The sequence below is a fragment of the Bos javanicus genome, chromosome 19, assembly GCF_032452875.1.
Source record: "Bos javanicus breed banteng chromosome 19, ARS-OSU_banteng_1.0, whole genome shotgun sequence".
Lineage (NCBI taxonomy): Eukaryota > Metazoa > Chordata > Mammalia > Artiodactyla > Bovidae > Bos > Bos javanicus.
Window position 1 is genome coordinate 1,256,789 of NC_083886.1, and position 22,198 is coordinate 1,278,986.

The window sequence follows — 22,198 nt, forward strand, 5'->3', positions numbered from 1 at the left end:
GTGAAATAGACACAAAAAATGTTGTCATTAAAGAATCTTAATATAGTATGATTATGTATATAAGAGATTAAACATATGTGATTCTTTTGGTCTCTCAGGACTGTAAAATATTCCATTTACATAACGTTTTATTTATATAGCTGTTTCAGAATAAACAGGCTAAATAAAACAAAGGAAATAATCTTCTAAATATAACCACTGAAGGTGAAACTATTCCTTTATTATGTAAAAGAATAACCTTCACATCCTATATGATGGATAACCCCCTCTTCCAACTAAAGTCACATTTTTAATCCAGAGCTTCCTCATGGCATTTTTCATTTCTCAGGGTGTAGATTAATGGGTTCTTCATGGGGGTTATGAATATTGAAACAAACATTATGGATTTATCAATGGGAAAGTTGGCATTAGTCCTTGCATACAGAAAGATACAAGGAACAAAGAATAGAACGACAACAGTTATATGAGATGCACAGGTATAGAAGGCTTTGTGATTCCCTTCCAAACCATGAGTCTTCAGGGAGTGTACTATGACCCCATAGGACACTAAGAGGATGAAGAAGACAACAGTGTGAATTGCCCCTTCATTAACTATCATAGAGAGTCCAATGAGGTGGGTATCAGAGCAAGCAAGTTTCAGTAAAGGGTACATGTCACACATGAAGTTTCCAATGATATTGGGGCCACAGAAAGGGAGCTGATAAATAAAGAGCAATTGAACCAGTGAGTGAAGAAAGCCTTTAGTCCAGGCCACCAGCAGCATGAGGACACATACCTTCTGATTCATGATGATCAAATAATGAAGAGGTTTGCAGATGGCTACATATTGGTCATAGGCCATCACCACCAGAAGAATGACTTCAATACCAGCAGTTAAATGATCTATAAAGACTTGAGTCATACAAGATTGGAAAGAAATAATATTTTTATCATGAGGCAAGTCGGTGATAATTTTGGGAGCAATGGTGGTAGAATAGACAGAATCTATAAATGATAAAGAAGCCAGAAAAAAAGTACATGGGGGAATCCAGTGATCGGCTGGCTGTGATGGTCATCATGATAAGCAGATTGCCCATTATCGTCACAATGTAGATGAGTAAGAATGAAACAAATAGAACTTTTTGCATCTCAGGGTTTTGTGTGAGCCCCAGGAGGGCAAACTCAGTCACATTTTTCCTATTTCCATTGTGTTCTGAAGCTGTTGATCAGGTGTCAGAGACTGCAAACCAAAGGGCCAGTAATGAATCTGAGATCACAAGCTTTGTGTCAAATATGTGATGCCTTACTGGACAATTTTCTCCACAGTATCTCACACAGAGTAAATCTTTAGAACATGACACTTTGTAATGTCCTTCCACAGTACTCCATTAATTTTATCAAATTCCTTGCTTCAACTACAGTGATGAAGCTTCAGTGTTCTAGTCGAGGAGTATATATGAGTGGGTGTATCTATGAGTTTATGTACCAAATGAGGAAAAAGATGCTTTCTCTAGAATATCTCCTATCAAAGAAAATATTTTTTTTCATTTTACATATCATTTTTACTCTTTTTTTTCGGCAAAACCAATATAATATTGTAAAATAATTAACCTCCAATTAAAATAAATAAATTTATATTTAAAAAATAAATAAAAGGAAAAAGAAAAGAAAAAAATTAAATTTATTTATTTTAATTGGACACTAATCACTTTACAATATTGTATTGATTTTGACATGCATCAACATGAATCTGTCACGGGTGTACATATGTTCCCCATCCTGAACCCCCCTCCCCATACCATCCCTCTGGGTCATCCCAGTTCACCAGCCCCAAGCATCCTGTATCATACTTGGACTGGTGATTCGTTTCTTATATGATATTACACATGTTTCAATGCCATTCCCCCAAATCATCCCAGCCTCTCCCTCTCCCACAAGGTCCAAAAGACTGTTCTATACATCTGTGTCTCTTTTGCTATCTTGCATACAGGGTTATCATTTCTTTTTTCCTAAGTGCATTTTGACCTTCTGAAATCTACCAGGAAAACACTCTCATCTCTAATAACTTTATTTACATACTTACATGAATTAATACCTAGTCATGGAGCATAAAATTATGTGCTAAGCCACTCAATCGTGTTCAACCCTTGTGACCCCATAGACTGTAGCCTGCCAGGCTCCTTTGTCCATGGAATCCTCCAGGCAAGAATACTAGAGTGGATTGCTATTTCCTTCTCCAGGATAAAATTACAAGTTGGACTTGTAATACTTTTCTGTATATTATATTTCCAAATATCAAGACATAAATCAGCCACAAGAGTTGGAGAACAGGCACATTTTGAATGCTCTTCCAATGCTTATTCATACTTATGGTTAGTCACTCAGTTGTGTTCATCTCTTTTGCGACCACATGGACTGTAGCCCACCAGACTTCTCTGTCCATAGCTTTCTCCAGGCAAGAATATTGGAATGGGTAGTCAGTCTCTTCTCCAGGGGATCTTCCTGACCCAAGGTTTGGACCGGGGTCTCCTGAATTGCAGGTGGATTCTATGAAGTAAAATCCACCAGAGAAGCCCTTGATGCTTATTAAATTTTACTTAAACTAAATTTCAAAACTCATAAGATATCAACTGAACAGAGATAAAATATATGAAATCTTACTATTCAAGAAAGTACAAAAAAATAAAATAAAATAAAGAATGTACAATAAAATCATCATTTTGTTTGAATACATACACACCCAAACACATACATAAACACAAACTAAGTAGAGATTTATTGCAAGCTACTTGGAAGGAAAAAAATGAATAATGCATTTTGAAGAGAAAAATGGACATAACAATTTATTATAAGCTATTGGAGGGGGAAAATGAACAGTACAAAAATAAGGGATTGGGTACTATGCAAGCATTTTTACTATTTTTCAAAATTGTTTATAACTGATTATTGCTAGCCAAGCTCAATGAAGAATGACAAAATAAAGATTTTAGGCTGAATCATTTTATAATGGAAAGAATTTGCTACCAAACATCTAGAAACATCATTTGATTTTGCTTAGCTTGGGCTTCCCTGGCAGGACTAGTGTAAAGAATCTGCCTGCAAGTGTAGGAGACATAAGAGACATCAGTTCCATCCCTTGATCGAGAAGACTCCCTGCAAGAGAAAATGTCAACCCACTCTAATATTCTTGCCTGGAGGATCCCATGGACAGAGAAGCCTGGTGGATTATCATTCATAGCGTGGCAATGAGCCGGACATGACCCACTGTTAGAGCATAAGCTGGAGGCACCTTTGGAAAATCACATCCCAACTCCGATTGCTATTGAAAAGGCACCATTATTTCAAGATATGTGAGTTTCCAAATTCTTGTCATTGAAGCCTTTATTATAAATGGCACACTAACATTTTTGCTGGTTCATTCTCTTTATATTAATAATGAGTTAATATATGTTAGTGTGAAGAAGGCTGAGCGCCGAAGAATTTATGCTTTTGAACTGTGGTGTTGGAGAAGACTCTTGAGAGTCCCTTGGACTGCAAGGCGATCTAACCAGTCCATTCTGAAGGAGACCAGCCCTGGGATTTCTTTGGAAGGAATGATGCTAAAGCTGAAACTCCAGTACTTTGGCCACCTCATGCGAAGAGTTGACTCATTGGAAAAGACTCTGATGCTGGGAGGGATTGGGGGCAGGAGGAGGAGGGGACAAGAGAGGATGAGATGGCTGGATGGCATCACTGACCCGATGGACGTGAGTCTGAGTGAACTCCGGGAGTTGGTGATGGACAGGGAGGCCTGGCGTGCTGCGATTCATGGGATCGCAAAGAGTCGGACACGACTGAGCGACTAATCTGATCTGAATATATGTTAGAGGTTATTTATTTATTAAAGTAGCCAATAGTTTAGACTAGTTATTATGTTCAAATGATATGTTATTATTGTTAGTCTATATAAAATACAAAATATTCATTCTCATTTAAGGAAAATAAATTGTCTGTTAGGTCTTTCAGATTCAGGATCAGGTTTTTTTTTGTGTGTAATTGTTTTAAACTTGCTCCATTTCAATATTTACTTTATAGACTGACATTTTTGAAGTACAGGAGATTTTTATGTTCATTGTGCCTCTGACAAGACAAATTTTACTCAAACATTAGAGGTAGAATAAAAATATAAAGAAGAGGAAATAAGATAAGATTGAAAAAAGGCAGATAGAAAATGGCAAAGACCATGAGCTGAAAAGAATATGCTTTGAAATCAGTAAACACCTTAGTTTGAAGTCACTGAATGAGTAAGGAGTAGAGGAATTTCAGATTTCCTAACTGTCCATCTGGAGGTGGAATGAGAGGTAACTTCAGCATCAAGATTTATATTATATTTTTGGTCAAAGGAAAATGAGGAAATCAAATTCTGAACTTTAAGATGCAGAAATAAAAGAAACCAGCTGCCTAAAGGAGCTCTGGCTTCAGAGTTTTGGCATTTCATTGTATGTTGTTGTACCTGATTAGTTACCAAAATGTGTCTGATTCTTTGCAACCCCATGGACTATAGCCTGCCAGAACCCTCTGTCCATGGCATTTCCCAGAATGAATATATTGGAGTGAGTTGCCACTTCCTTCTCTAGGTAACCTTCCTAAACCAGGGATTTAATGTAAGTCTCCTGCTTGGCAGGCAGATTCTTTACCATTGTGCCACTTGGGAAGACTTTCACTGTATAGACACATTATTAAATATCTCCACTCACAATGAGGAAGCTACATAAGTATTTGTAATAGAAAATAAATACTCACAGTTCATAGCAGTTGTATGAGCACTAAAGAGATAAGTTCCAGGAGGAGACCCTTTGAGGATTTACACTTGAACTTTTGAGCACTTTCAACATTTATGTGTTTATAGCTGATTTTTCATTGTCATCTGTTGGATTTGTTGGGTCAGTAAACATGTCTTACTAATAACTGTATCCCCAGATTCTCACTGTACCTTATCCATTTTAAGTGAGCAATGAATATTTGACTATTAAAATGTTCTTATGAGCATTAGTATTCTAAACTTCATAAAGTATTAATTTGACTCAGAATGATATAAAATTGTAGATTTATCAATATTTTACTTGAGTAAAAATAAATTGCTTCAAACATTTGTGAGATTCTTTAAATCTCTTAAATATAATCAGAGAACATACATCTTTAAAGAATGCTCAAAAATGCACATTCATGATACCTCTATCAAAAGGATAAATAAAACAAATTAAGTTGAGCTATGCTATGCCAAATTCAACAGCATACAATGAAAAAAAAAAAAACATATGGTATGCAAGGCATAAAATTTTGGGAAACACTTTCAATTAGAAGATCTTAGAAATTGCAAGCCCTGAAAATTTGAGTTTCAGTCCAGACCCCTTTGCAACATATGATCACAATCTATACTTTAATATGTTTCTATTTAACTGTCTATATACTAAACCCTGTTTCCAATGCAAGTAATAGTTTTAATTTAGTGATTGACCAGTGACCATAAAAATGATGCAGCAAAAAAATTGAAGGTCTTAATAAACATTTAACCAGTTCATCAGATTTTGTTTAAAAAGATAAATTTTAAAGCAACATCTTTGACAAAGGAGGCAAGAATATACAATGGAGAAAAGACAATCTCTTAAACAAGTGGTGCTGGGAAAACTGGTCGGCAACTTGTAAAAGAATGAAACTAGAACACTTTTTAACACCATACAGAAAAATAAACTCAAAATGGATTAAAGATATAAATGTAAGGACAGAAACTATAAAACTCTTAGAGAAGAACATAGGCAAAACACTCTCTGACATACATCACAGCAGGATCCTCTATAACTCGCCTCCCAGAATGCTGGCAATAAAAGCAAAACTAAACAAATGGGACCTAATTAAAATTAAAACCTTCTTCACAACAAAAGAAACTATAAGCAAGGTGAAAAGACAGCCTTCAGAATGGGAGAACATAATAGCAAATGAAGCAACTGACAAACAACTAATATCAAATACATACAAGCAACTCCTGCAGCTCAATTCCAGAAAAACAAACAACCCAATCAAAAATTGGGCCAAATAACTAAATAGACATTTCTCCAAAGAAGACATACAGATGGCTAATAAACATATGAAAAGATGCTCAACATCACTCATTATCAGAGAAATTCAAATCAAAACCACAATGAGATACCATTTTATGCCAGGCAGAATGGCTGCTATGCAAAAGTCTACAAGCCATAAATGCTGGAGAGGGTGTGGAGAAAAGGGAACCCTCTTACACTGTTGGTGGGAATGCAAACTAGTATAGCCACTATGGAGAACAGTGTGAGATTCCTTAAAAAACTGGAAATAGAACTGCCTTATGACCCAGCAATCCCACTGCTGGGCATACACACTGAGGAAACCAGAAGGGAAAGAGACACGTGTATCCCAATGTTCATTGCAGCACTGTTCACAATAGCCAGGACATGGAAGCAACCTAGATGTCCATCAGCAGATGAATGGATAAGAAAGCTGTGGTACATATACACAATGGAGTATTACTCAGCCATTAAAAAGAATACATTTGAATCAGTTCTAATGAGGTGGATGAAACTGGAACCTATTATACAGAGTGAAGTAAGCCAGAAAGAAAAACACCAATACAGTATACTAATGCATATATATGGAATTTAGAAAGATGGTAAAAATAACCCTGTATACGAGACAGCAAAAGAGACACTGATGTATAGAACAGTCTTTTGGACTCTGTGGGAGAGGGAGAGGGTGGGATGATTTGGGAGAACGGCATTGAAACATGTATAACATCATATAAAAACCAAATCGCCAGTCCAGGTTCAATGCAGGACACAGGATGTTTGGGCCTGGTGCACTGGGATGACCCAGAGGGATGATACGAGGAGGGAGGTGTGAGGGGGATTCAGGATGGGGAACACATGTACACCCGTGGCAGATTCATGTTGATGTATGGCAAAACCAATACAATATTGTAAAGTAAAAAATATAATAATAATAATAAATAAAAAAAATTAAGCAACATCAAATTTTCCAAATCAATGTCTTTATAATAAAGGGAAATATACTGCCTGTAAACCCTAAATATGGTTGAGCATGCTTTGAAGACAAATACAGAAAAGCAATGACCAGGTATCATACATTTCCTACCTCATACATAGTCTTGTTAAGTTTTACTTGCTTTTATGTTTTATAATTTTGCAGGTGTGGCTCTGGATGGCAGTATTGTGCTTTATGAGAACTTGGGATTTAAATTAATGTTACTGGATGTTTGGGGATGGTGCACTGGGACGACTGGACTCAGAGGGATGGTACGGGGAGGGAGGGAGGGAGGGAGAAGGGTTCAGGATGGGGAACACGTGTATACCTGTGGCGGATTCATGTTGATATATGGCAAAACCAATACAATATTGTAAAGTTAAAAAATAAAATAAACAAAATAATAAAAAATCTAATAAAAAAATAAAAGTAGTTCAAAAAAAAAAAATTATGGTTTGGAATTCTAACCCTGCAATCTGTACTTACTAACTGCATGACCTGGATCAAGTATTCAATACCATCTGTATAATGAGACATAATATCACTTACCACATAGCATGGTTTTAGGGATTCAACAGGATAATACAAATAATCTCTGTGAAAATGGTCTGACTAGTAATAATTAAATAAATTAAAAATATGATTTACTATTATTTGTTTCCCCATGTAACTTTAGCACCATGACTCTACAATTAGTTTTACTTCACTTTCCCCTCAAACCCACCCTTTTATCTAATTATCCAAAAAATCATTCCCTTTGGATAGGTAGATTGAATGGGTCATTAACTTTTGCAATTCTGGAAACTGCCCTATTTTAACCACTCATATGACGTTGTGGACATTCCCCTGTCTGTCTTTTTCCAAGTCTCATTTTCTTCTTTGAAATATATCATTAAAACTAAATTTAATCTGAGGAATCATCTTTCCATAATTAAGAGGACAACTGAGTGCATAAATTGATGTTATCTATTGCATTCATATTAAAGTTAAGATCCTAAAAATGAGAAAATATTCTTATAGTTATTGCAAAGAAAGGTATAGATATTGACATTTTCTTAAAATTCTGTAAATTGTGTGTATAAAAATATTAATGAATTCTATTTTCCCAGATACTGAAATTCACTGTCTAATAAGTTATAAGTACAGGTAAGTGAGTCTAACAAATAAATCATTGTCTCTGAACTCATTTTCACATTGTAAGTTTGTTTGCCTCTGTAAGAAGAGGTTATTAGTCAATTCTAAAAATGTTAATGGGGGTTTCTTCAAAAAAAGAATCGGAAGAAAATACTGTAGTCCATATGGGTACAGGACATTCATAGGAATATTATTCACAATTGCCCAGAGGTGGAAACAACCCAAATTCCCAACAACTAATGAATGGGCTTCCCTGGTAGTTCAGCAGTAAAGAATTCACCTGCCAATGCTGGAAATGCAAGTATGATCTCTGAGTTGGGAAGATCCCCTAGAAAAGGAAATGGCAACACACTCCAGTATTCTTGCCTGGGACATTCCATGGACAGAAGAGCCTTGTGGGCTACAGTCCACGGGGTCACAAAGGATTTGGACATGACTTAGTGACTAAGAAGCAACAATGAATGAATGGACAAATTGTGCTATATATAAAAAATGGGATATTAGTCAGCCTTCAAAAAGAAGGACATTCTAATATATGCTATATCAGGGATTCATCTTGAAAACATATACTAAGTGCAATAAGCCAGACAGAAAAGGCAAATATTTATGATCTGCCTTTTTGAGGTTCCTAGAGTAGTCATATTCTCAGAGACAGAAAGTTTATCAGTCCTTACCAGGATTTGTGGAAGAGAAGAGTTCCATTGTTATTATTTAAATGGGTGCAGAGTTTTAGTTCAAATGATGATAAAGTTCTGGAGATAGAGAGTGAAAATGGATGAACAATAATGTGTTAGGTATATTTTACCACAATAAAAAAGTTATCAATAAATAAAATACACAGAACCAGGATATTTAAAGAGATCATTCACAAGGTAACAGTATATAAAGAGCTATATTAATATTTGTATTATCTTAAATACATTGAAATGCAAAATTATTGCTAAATTCTCTATGTAAAGCAATCTTAAAAAAGTTACAGAAAGACCATTTTCATATCGCACTATACTGTCATGTTCTCTTTTGCTATATGTTTTCTCTATTTCAGCACACATTTGAATACTTCTAAAACAAAATATTGGATAAATGTATCTCTTCTCTTTTTAATTCAATAATATTTTACAAAAGGGAGTAAAAAAAAAAAGTATGTATTATATTATTCCAGGAGCTTCTAGCATAAAACGTTTGAGGTTATGTGTTAAATCCTGCTTCTTAAGAAAGATACATAATTCATTTCAAATAACTCTATTCTGCTCTATTCTCATAGCATAGATGAATTTTTGTGAATGTGTTACCTGGGTTTTATATTTCCTCTTCTGTTATATTTTCAAATCCAGGCTTCTCCAATTCTGTCTTTGGTCCTTATAGATGAAATTTAGTTCAATTAAGATAAATCAAGATTGTCACCCTATCAACCCTGCTATAACCACAGAGCAAAGATCAGGACACACTTAGTCCTTGCAGCTGGAAGTGCTTTGTCACATGGATACATCTCACTACATATACAAGGCATGATAGTTTGCAGTGCTTTTATTTTATTTTTTCCCTTTTTTTAAAATTTTATTTTATTTTTAAACTTTACAATATTGTATTAGTTTTGCCAAATATCGAAATGAATCCACCACAGGTATACCCGCATTCCCCATCCTGAACCCTCCTCCCTCCTCCCTCCCCTACGCTCCCTCTGGGTCATTCCAGTGCGCCAGCCCCAAGCATCCAGTACCGTGCACCGAACCTGGACTGGCGACTCGTTTCATACATGATATTATACATGTTTTAATGCTAGTCTCCCAAATCTCCCCACCCTCTCCTTCTCCCTCTCCCACAGAGTCCATAAGACTGATCTATACATCAGTGTCTCTTTTGCTGTCATGTACACAGGGTTATTGTTACCATCTTTCTAAATTCCATATATATGCGTTAGTATACTGTATTGGTGTTTTTCTTTCTGGCTTACTTCACTCTGTATATTAGGTTCAAGTTTCATCCATCTCATTAGAACTGCAGTGCTTTTAAACCCTTAGTTCAGATTGTATAATTATCCTGAGTTGACTTAAATAATATATATTTGATGTGGTTGATGTCATCAAACTGAAAAGATTTTATTGAAAATATATTTCAGTACCAAATTTAAAACTTCACTATTATGTTCAACTAGCCAGATTAATTTAGCAAACTTTTGATAATAACTTTAGCCAATAATGTGAAGAGCTGGATAATTAAATAAATGGGTTTTATTTTGTATTTTTACAAAGCCTTTATATGACTATATTGATATGATTCATACCTGCTAAGGTAATGACTTATATTTTACATCTTGGCAGTAACATCAATACCCATGGAAAAGTCTTCACTCAGGGAAATGTAGACATGAATGAGCATTTAATGAACAATGAACAACAAATCACTTTACTGAGCCATTAAAGCAATTAATCCCCATGCTGCTGGTTCAAGATAAAATTCACCTAGGAATCATGCTCCAGAGAACTGAGAGATCCTTCCAGTGCATGGTATATTTTCAGAGGCTTCTCCTGGCCAATGGCCTTTGGAGAACCAACTGGAAAAACATCATCCTAAAATAGCAAAGGGTAGGTGATTCATTAAGACCAAAGACCTAAGTTTCTGTAAAAAACTATTCTTTATTTTCTATTAATCAGTGTATATTTGAAATTCTCAAATCCAAGATGACACTGGAGTGAAGTTAAAAAGCTTAAGCCTTTGTGTAAGGCAGATATATGTAATGTTATTGTAGTTCAGTTGTTCAGTCGTGTTCAACTCTTTGTGGCCCCATGAACTACAACACACCTTACTTCCCTGTTCTTCACCATCTCCCAGAGCTTGCTCAAACTTTTGTCCATTAAGCTGGTGATGTCTTCCAACCATCTTCTCCTCTGTTGTTCCCTTCTCCTCATGTCCTCAATCTTTTCTAGCATCAGGGGCTTTTCCGAAGAGTCAGCTCTTCACATGAGGTGGCCAAAATATTGGATCTTTGGCTTCATCATCAGCCCTTCCAATTAATATTCAGGATTGATTTCCTTTAAAATTGACTTAATTACTCTTCTTGCCATCCAAGGGACTCTCTAGAGTCTTTTCCAGCACCACAGTTCAAAAGCATCATCTCTTTAATTCTCAGCCAACTCTCACATCAGAACATGACTACTGGAAAAACTATAGCTTTGACTAGCTGGAACTATTGTCACCATGCTTATTTAAATTATATGCAGAGTACATCATGAGAAATGCCTTAATCAAGATTGGCAGGAGAAATATCAATAACCTCAGATATGCAGATGACAACACCCTCATAGCTGAAAGCAAATAAGAACTTAAGAGCCTCTTAATGAAAGTGAAATAGGAGAGTGAAACAGTTGGTTTAAAATTCAACATTCATAAAACTAAGATCATGGCATCCAGTCCCATAACTCCATGACAAATAGATGGGGAAACAATGGAAACAGGGACAGGCTTTATTTTATTGGGCTCCAAAATCACTGCAGATGGTGACTGCAGCCATGAATTTAAAAGGTGTTTGCTCCTTGGAAGCAAAGCTATGACCAATATAGACAGCATATTAAAAAGCAGAGGCATTACTTTGCTGACAAAGGTCTGTCTAGTCAAAGCTATGGTCTTTAAGGAGTCATATTTGGATCTGTGAGCTGGATAATTAAAGAATGCTGAGCATCGAAGAATTGATGATTTTAACTGTGATGGTGGATAAGACTCTTGAGAGTCCCTTGGACTGCAAAGAGATCCAACCAGTCAATCCTAAAGGAAATCAAAGTTCCAATATTTTGGCCACCTGATACCAAGAACTGACTCATCTGAAAAGGCCCTGATGCTGAGAAAGATTGAAGGCAGGAGGAGAAGGTGATGACAGGGGATGAGATGGTTGGATGACATTATGTACTCAATGGACATGAGTTTGAATAAGCTCCAGGAATTGGTGTTGGACAGGGAAGCCTAGCATGCTAGAGTCCATGGGGTCACAGAGAGTCAGACATGACTGAGCACTGAACTGACTGGAGACAGACCTTTGTCAGCAAAATGATGTCGCTGCTTTTTAATACACAGTCTACGTTTGTCATGCCATGTGCTATGTCTTCCAGGATTGCTGTGGCAAGTATACCTGTCCCCAAGGCAGGCCACTGCACACATGTGCCTCTGCAAAAGACATTGAAACACTCAAAGTCAGGTCTGGCTCTGAATGGTTCTGAAAAAAACATAGTCCACTGGAGAAGGGAATGGCAAACCACTTCAACATTCTTGCATTGAGAACCCCATGAACAGTATGAAAAGGCAAAAAGATGTGACACTGGAAGTTGAACTCCCCAGTCCGTAGATGCCCAATATGCTACTGGAGAAGAGAAATAGCTCCAGAAAGACTAAATAGCTCCAGAGAAATACCTTAAGAAACAATAAAGAGGCTGATTCAAAGTGGAAACAATGACCAGTTGTGGATGTGTCTTGTGGTGAAAGTAAATTCTAATGCTGTAAAGAACAATATTACATAGAAACCTGGAATGTTAGGTCCATGAATCAAGGTAAACTGGGAGTGGTCAAACACGAGATGGCAAGAGTGAACACTGACATTTTAGGAATCAGTGATCTAAAATGGACCAGAGTAGTTGAATTTAATTCAGGTGACTATTATAGCTAATATTGTGGGCAAGAATCCTTAAGAAGAAATGGAGTAGTCTTCAGAGTCAACAAAAGAGTCTGATATGTAGCAGTTGGTTACAATCTCAAAAATAACAGAATGATCTCTGTTCACTTCTAAGGCAGATCATTAAATACCACAGTAATCCGAGTCTATGAACCAACCACTAATGCCAAAAAAGCTGAAGTTGAATGGCTCTATGAAGACCTACAAGATCCTCTAGAACTAACCCCCATAAAAGATGTCCTTTTCATCATAGGGGACTGGAATGCAAAGATACATGGAGTAACAGGTAGGGTTAGCCTTGGAGTACAAAGTGAAGCAGAGCAAAGGCTAACTGAGATTTTCCAAGAGAATGCACTGGTCATAGCAAACACCCTCAGCCAATAACACAAGAGTCCATACTACATATGAATGGTCAATACTGAAATCAGTTTGATTATATTATTTGCAGTCAAAGGTGGAGAAGCTCTATACAGTCAGCAAAAAAAGACCAGAAGCTGACTGTGGTTCATGTCATGAACTCCTTACTGCAAAAATCAGACTCAAATTGAAGAAAGTAGGGAAAACCACTAGTCCATTCAGGTATGACCTAAATCAAAACCTTATGATTATACAGTGGAAGCGGCAAATAGATTCAAGGGATTAGATCTGATAGACAGAGTGCCTGAAGAACTATGGACAGAGGTTCATAACATTGTACAGGAGGCTGTGCTCAAAACTATCCTCGAGAAAAAGAAATGCAAAAAGGCAAAATGGTTGTCTGAGGAGGCCTTATAAATAGCTAAGAAAAACAGAGAAGTAAAAGGCAAAAAGGCAAAGATATACCCATCTGAATGCGGAATTCCAAAGCATAGCAAGGAGAGATAAGAAAGCCTCCCAAAGTGTTTAATGCAAAGAAATAGAGGAAAACAATAGAATGGGAAGACTAGGGATCTCTTCAAGAAAATTAGAGACACCAAGGAAACATTTCATGCAAGATGAGCACAATAAAGGACAGAAATGATATGGATAGAAGCAGAAGATATTAAGAAGTAGAAATAATACACAGAAGAATTATACAAAAAAGATTTGATATAAATTATGCAAAAAGATAATTATACAAAAAAGTAAGTTGCAGAACTAGAACTCTGTTTCTGTTGTTTCACTTCCAAGTTCTTAGCTGATTGATTTAAGAGTTCATCAAAACCAGAGAAATGCAAATCAAAACCACAATGAGGTACCATTTCACACCAGGCAGAATGGCTGCTATCCAAAAGTCTACAAGCAATAAATGCTGGATAGAGTGTGGATAAAAGGGAACCCTCTTACACTGTTAGTGGGAATGCAAATTAGTGCAGCCACTATGGAGAACAGTGTGGAAATTCCTTAAAAAACTGGAAATAAAACTGCCTTATGACCCAGCAATGCCCACTGCTGGGCATACACACCGATGACACCAGAATTGAAAAAGACACGTGTACCCCAGTGTTCATCACAGCAGGACACAATAACACACATAGGCTATGTTCACAATAGCCAGGACATGGAAGCAACTTAGATGTAAATCAGCAGATGAATGGATAAGAAAACAGTGGTACATATACACAATGGAGTATTACTCAGCCATTAAAAAGAATACATTTGAATCAGTTCTAATGAGGTGGATGAAATGACCCTCTTATACAGAGTGAAGTAAGCCAGAAAGAAAAACACCAATACAGTAAACTAATGCATATATATGGAATTTAGAAAGATGGAAACGACAACCCTGTATGAGAGAGAGCAAAAGAGACACTGATGTATAGAACAGTCTTTTGGACTCTGTGGGAGAGGGAGAGGCTGGGATGATTTGGGAGAATGGCATTGAAACATGTATAATATCATATACAAAATGAATCGCCAGTCCAGGTTCAATGCATTATACAGGATGCTTGGGGCTGGTGCACTGGGATGACCCAGAGGGATGGTACGGGGAGGGAGGTGGGAGGGGGGTTCAGGATAGGGAACACGTGTATACCTGTGGAGGATTCATGTTGATGTATGGCAAAATCAATACAAAATTATAATTAGCCTCCAATTAAAATAAATTTATATTAAAAATGAATAAAAGCAATAAAAAATGTGACTGAGAAAATAAAAAAAACAAAACACAGAAATCTCCAGAAAGTATAGGACATCTTTCACTATAAGCAGAATAACTATCCTGGATTTCATATTATGTTATAAATGAGTTTTCTATGAATTCAAGTACATGGAAACTAGAATTTGATCTACAAGGAAATAAGAAAAAATAAATAAATTAATAAAGTCTTAGGCATTGAGAATTGAATGTTCCATGAGAGACTCATTCTTTTTATTTTGCATATCAAGAAACAGATTCAGGTAAGGAAAGAAACATTTCTAAAATTGCACATCCTGATGCTGGCAGAATAAACAATTGAGTTTTCTCAAAATGCAACCTGCTTATTTTTCCCTGTATGTAATAGCTGATGTTCTCACTTCTTACACAGTCTTTCAAATAATAGACACTGTTTGTCGAATTGATCTATGTAATTACTTTAATTACATAGATACTTCAAAGCTATAACAAACCTACACAGCATATTAAGAAGCAGAGACATCTCTTTGCTAACAAATGTCCTTATAGTCAATGGTATGACCCTCCCAGTGTTCTTACAGATATGAGATTTGGACCATAAAGAAGGCTGAAAACTGAAGAACTGATTCTTTCAAATTGTAGTGTTGGAGAAGACTCTTGAAAGTCCCTTGGACTGCAAGGGCCTAAAAGAAATCAGTCCTGAATATTCATTGGAAGGACTGATACTGAAACTGAAACTCCAATACTTTGGCCACCTGCTGGGAAGAGCTGACTAACTGGAAAAGACCCAGAATGCTGGGAAAGATTGAGGGCAGGAGAATGGGGTGACAGAGGATGAGACGGTCATATGGCATCACTGACTCAATGGACGTATGCTTAAGCAAACTCCAGAAAATACTGAAGCACAGGGAAAACTGGTGTGCTATAGTCCATGGGTTTGCAAAGAGTATAACAAGACTTAACAACTGGAAAACCACAAATTACTTCATTGAGCCTCGTTGTTCTCTAAAGGACCCGCCTAGGAAAGTGAGGATGATGGATGATCACAGTGAAAAATCTGTCCTATAGGATTTCCCCATATAATAATAATAATAATAATAATAATAATAAACAGTAACAGAGTAAAGATTAATGATACAGAATGTTTTTCAGCTCCCACAGTTGTTTCAGGGAAAATTCAGTTCTGACTCCCCATTGAAACTGATTCTTTGACTTGCTTTTTGGTGCTTTTGTTGCTATAATCATACATAACAGCCTACCTCAGAGAATTCTGCTCTATGTCTTACTGTTAAAGAGCATTTGTTCAGAACCCTGTCCATCTATAGATGGCAGGAAGGAAGATATTTGCACATTGCCCTGTCTAAGGCTTACAATTCTAGGAGATATTTTTAAGATTAATGGCCTTTTTTCTTTATTTCCTCACCATCGTATGCCTCCCCCCCCCCCCGCCCCCTCTGTTCTATCAAAAAACCTGGCATCCAGACCCCAATAAGATGGTTATTTTGAGTATTAATCTACCATTTTCTCAATCAGTTGGCTTTCTGTCGGTTTGATATCACATAAATATGGTGCTGCATTTTGTTCGCTATTTTGGAAAAGATTAGTATCAAACACTTCTACTCAGTCCTTTATAGTATCCCAACTTTATTCAAGCATTGGTGACCCAATATGGACATAACGCCTTCAGTAAAATGCACAAAACAGTAAATAGAAAGTCAATTTAATAGAGTTAGGAGGTCATAAGAAGTAACACATATGCCCTGAAACATAACAAAGCCTGACAGGAAGAAGAAAGATGCCTCTTCTTTTCTGGCAAAGGCTCAGGAAATTAAAAGCCATGGGCTCTTTATTTATTAGAGGCCCTCCACCCAACTCCCTCCTCCCCTCTTTAAAAATATTCTCCTTCATTTGCCTTGAGAGAAGTTGCACATGGTTCATTGTGGCTGCAGGTTCCAAATTACAATTCTTCCTGATTCCATATACACTCATTTGCCCCCCCCCCCAGAAAAAATCTGGCATTCAATTGGTTTCAGGTCAACAACTATCCACATACTTTGGCCACCTGATGTGAAGAACTGACTCCTTGGAAAATACACTGATGTTAGGAAAGATTGAAGGCAGAAAGAGAAAGGGACGACAGAGGATGAGATGGTTGGATGACATCACTGACTTCATGGACATGAGTTTGAACAAGCTCCAGGCATTGTTGATGGACATCAAAGCCTGGCATGCCGCGGTCCATGGATTTGCAAAGAGTTGGACAAGACTGAGGACTGAACTGACTGAGCTTCTCTAATATTCTTGTTCTTTTGGGACTTTCCGAGCCAAAACATTGAGGAAAATGGTAAATACCCCATTCAGCACCCATTAATGTTTATAAATTAATATTATAATTTTGGCATAGTCCAGTCTTGCTGTATGTATTATGTTTTGCTTAAATCTATTTTAAACAAATGAGTTAAAAGCTAATGCCTCAAATAGTCAGCCACTAATTATGCTTGCTTCAAGATTTTAAAAGTTTCATTTGAATTCTACTTTGTATTTATTTTATTATAAAAATGTGTTTTAAAAAAAAAAGAAAGAAAGAAACATGCTCAGAAAACTTGGGTTCCTCTGTAGCCCGCCAGGGTCCTCTGTCCATAGGATTTCCCAAGCAAGAATAATGGTGTGGGTTGCCATGCCCTCCACCAGGAGATCTTTGGACCCTTGGACGGAACCTACATCTCCTGCAGCTCCTGCATTGCAGGCGGATTCTTCACCATTGGCAAATAACTCACCTGCCAATGCAGGAGATGTAACAGACTCGCAACTGATCCCTGGGTTGGGAAGATCCCCTGGAGGAGGGCATGGCAACTCACTCTAGTATTCTTGCCTGGAAAATCCCATGGACAGAGGAGCCTGGAGGGCTATGATCCAGTAAATTTAGTTCAGTTACTGGGTCATGCCAAACTCTTTGTGACCCCATGGACTACAGCATGCCAGGCTTTCCTGTCTATCACCAACTCCCAGACCTTGCTCAAACTCATGTCCATCAAGTAGGTGATGCCATCCCACCATCTCATCCTCTGCCTTCCCCTTCTCCTCTTGCCTTCAATCTTTCCCCAGCATCAGGGTCTTTTCCAATGAGTCAGTTCACAATCAGGTAACCAAAGTATTGGAGCTTCAGGTTCAGCACCAATCCTTCCAATGAAAATTCAGGGCTAATTTTCTTTATAATTGACTGGTTTGATCTCCTTTCAATCTAAGAGGCTCTAAAGGGTATTCACCAACACCACAGTTCAAAAGCATCAGTGCTTTGATGCTCAGCTTTCATTATGGTCCAGCTCTCACATTCATACATGACTACTGGAAAAAACATAGCTTTGACTAGATGGACCATTGTCAGCGAAGTAATGTCTCTGCTTTTTAATATGCTGTCTAGGTTTGTCATAGTTTTTCTTCTAAGGAGCAAGTGTCTTAATTTCATGGCTGCAGTCACCATCTGCAGTGGTTTTGGAGCACGAGAAAATAGTCTGTCACTGTTTCCATTGTTTCCCCATCTGTTATGAAGTGATTGGACTAGATGCCATGATTTCACTTTTTTGAATGTTGAGTTTTAAGCCAACTTTTTCACTCTCCTCATTCACTTTCATTAAGAGACTATTCAGATCCTCTTCACTTTCTGCCATAAAGGTAGTGTCATCTGTATATCTGAGGTTACTGATATTTGTACTGGTAATCTTGATTCAAGCTTATACTTCATTCAGCCTGGCATTTCTCATGATGCATTCTGCATATAAGTTAAATAAGCAGGGTGATCGTATATAGTCTTGAGGTACTCTTTTCCTAATTTGGAATCGGTCTATTGTTTCCTATCCAGTTCTAACTGTTGCTTCTTGACCTGCATATAGATTTCTTAGGGTGCACATCAGGTGGTCTGGTATTCCCATCTCTTTAAGAATTTTCTACAAGTTGTGTCATCCACATAGTCAAAGGCTTTGGTATAGTCAATAAAGCAGAAGTAGATGTTTTTCATGACCATACAGCTATGGTCCATAGGGTTGCAAAGAGTCAGACATGACTGTAGCCACTTAGCATGCAACAATCATCAGTGAGCTTTCTGATCAAGGGAGTACAGTGGCTTTCTTTCACCCAAGAGTGAGCTTTAGCTTAGAACCTACTTTAAGAAAATTTCAGAAAGATTTGAATTTTTCTATTCCCCCAGAGCACAGTTAACGTGGTCAGTGGTCTCAGGTTCCTCAGAGTAAGATTAGGTTGATGATCTATACCACCTTTTTTGTGATTATAGAACAGAGTTCTTATTCAAAAATACCGGATGTCCCCTTGATTCAAAAATCTCTGGATTTGAAAGTTATCCACATCTGGTGATTGGATGAGGTATCATGATTTTTTTCCCCAGTATTGAATATTAGTTAGCCTGATTTGTCATAACACAATACTATAGAGTGTGTAGCTTAAACAAGAGACATTACTTTTTTCACTGTTTCAGATGCTAGAGATCTCAGATCAATGTGAGTGCAAGATTCATTTCTGGCGAGGCTTCTCTTCCTGGCTTGCAGATGACCACCTTCTCACTCTGTCCTCACAGATCCTTTTCTCTAAGCAAACATACGTTTTCTTATTTACTAAGCTTTGGTGTTTGTTCATTTCTCATTAAAATACCAGCTGTACTGGCATAGGGCCTTATTCTTAAGATATCAAGAAGTACCGGCTATTCCAATCTTCATTATCCAGGGCTTTCCAGTCTATATGCCAGGAATATGAATGAAAACACGTTTAAAGTGTGTCAGCTTCAGTTAATTTCTATCTGAAACCTCATGAGTGATGGTGAACCTGAAGCACCCAACTTATCTGATCAAACTTGACTCACTATGATCATCTTCAGTGATAAAGTGAATATTAGTGTTTTAAACCACTAACTTTTGGGATGATTTTTTATATAGTAATGGTATCTGAAACACTGTAATAACTATAGTATTGGCTCATGGATAGATACATTACCTGGAAAAAATAGAAAGCTAAGAAATAGAATAATATATAGATGTATTTTACATATGAAAACAATGGTATTCCATAGTATTTGGAAACTAATTATTACACAATAAGTGAGCTGAGAAAATATATGTCTCCTTTTAGTAAGAAGGGGAAGTGTTCTTCTATCTCCCACCATACTTGAAAAAGTATATACATACGTGGTTTATAGAAATGAATTGTAAAGTAAAATTTTCAAATATTTAAAAATATATCATCATTACACTCACATCAGGGAATGATTTTGACATGTCCCATGGAAAGATATTACCCTGAGTCTAGGATAATAGCATATATGGTGAATCCTTCATTCTTATCATGCTCATTCTAGTATCCAGGTGTGTGTGTGCATGCAAAGTCACTTCAATTGTGTCCAACTCTTTACAACACTATGGATGGTAGCCTTCCAGGCTCCTCTGTTAATGGGATTCTCCAATCATGAATATTCGAATGCGTTGCATGCCCTTCTTTAAGGAAGCTTCCCAACCCAGGGACTGAACCTGCATCTCTTATGTTTTCTCCATTGCCAGGTATGTTCTTTACCACTGAGCCAAGTGGCAAGCCCAGTATCCAGGTATCAGCTCCTTCAAATCTAATAATTTTTATAGTTTCTGGTCTTACGTTTAGATCTTTAAACCATTTTGAGTTTATTTTGGTGTATGGTGTCAGAAAGTGTTCTAGTTTCATTCTTTTACAAGTGGTTGATCAGTTTTCCCAGAACCACTTGTTAAAGAGATTGTCTTTAATCCATTGTATATTCCTGCCTTCTTTGTCAAAGCTAAGGCGTCCATATGTGTGTGGATGTATCTCTGGGCTTTCTATTTTGTTCCATTGGTCTATATTTCTGTCTTTGTGCCAGTACCATACTCTCTTGATGACTGTGGCTTTGCAGTAGAGCCTGAAGTCAGGCAGGTTGATTCCTCCAGTTCCATTTTTCTTTCTCAAGATTGCTTTGGCTATTCGAGGTATTTTGCATTTCCATACAAACTGTGAATTTTTTTGTTCTAGCTCTGTGAAGAATACCATTGGTAGCTTGATAGGGATTGCATTGAATCTATAAATTGCTTTGGGTAGTATACTCATTTTCACTATATTGATTCTTCCAATCCATGAACATGGTATATTTCTCCATCTATTAGTGTCCTCTTTGATTTCTTTCACCAGTGTTTTATAGTTTTCTATATATAGGTCTTTAGTTTCTTTAGGTAGATATATTCCTAAGTATTTTATTCTTTCCGTTGCAATGGTGAATGGAATTATTTCCTTAATTTCTCTTTCTGTTTTCTCATTATTAGTATATAGGAATGCAAGGGATTTCTGTGTGTTGATTTTATATCCTGCAACTTTACTATAATCATTGATTAGTTCTAGTAATTTTCTGGTGGAATCTTTAGGGTTTTCTATATAGAGAATCATGTCATCTGCAAATAGTGAGAGTTTTACTTCTTCTTTTCCAATTTGGATTCCTTTTATTTCCTTTTCTGCTCTGATTGCTGTGGCCGAAACTTCCAAAACTATGTTGAATAGTAATGGTGAAATTGGGCACCCTTGTCTTATTCCTGACTTCAGAGGAAATGCTTTCAATTTTTCACCATTGAAAATAATGTTTGCTGTGGGTTTGTCATATATAGCTTTTATTATGTTGAGGTATGTTCCTTCTATTCCTTCTTTCTGGAGAGTTTTTATCATAAATGGATGTTGAATTTTGTCAAAGGCTTTCTCTGCATCTATTGAGATAATCATATGGTTTTTATTTTTCAATTTGTTAATGTGGTGTATTACATTGATTTATCTGTAGATATTGAAGAATCCTTGCATCCCTGGAATAAATCCCACTTGGCCATGGTTTATGATCTTTTTAATGTGTTGTTGGATTCTGATTGCTAGAATTTTGTTAAGGATTTTTGCATCTATGTTCATCAGTGATATTGGCCTGTAGTTTTCTTTTTTGGTGGCATTCTTTTTTGGTATTAGGGTGATAGTGACCTCATAGAATGAGTTAGCAAGTTTACCTTCCTCTGCAATTTTCTGGAAGAGTTTGAGTAGGATAGGTGTTAGCTCTTCTCTAAATTTTTTGTAGAATTCAGCTGTGAAGCCATCTGGAGCTGGGCTTTTGTTTGCTGGAAGATTTCTGATTACAGTTTCATTTTCCGTGCTTGTGATGTGTATGATCTAAACATAAGACCAGAAACTATAAAACTCCTAAAGGAGAACATAGGCAAAACACTCTCCAACATACATCACAGCAGGATCCTTGTGACCCAGCTCCA

At 36.9% G+C, this 22,198-nt stretch overlaps 1 pseudogene; it reads right to left on the minus strand.

The window, feature by feature from the left end:
* Positions 1 to 240: 240 nt before the first annotated feature.
* Positions 241 to 11,043, minus strand: LOC133233048 (olfactory receptor 4A15-like; annotated as a pseudogene).
* Positions 11,044 to 22,198: the final 11,155 nt, after the last annotated feature.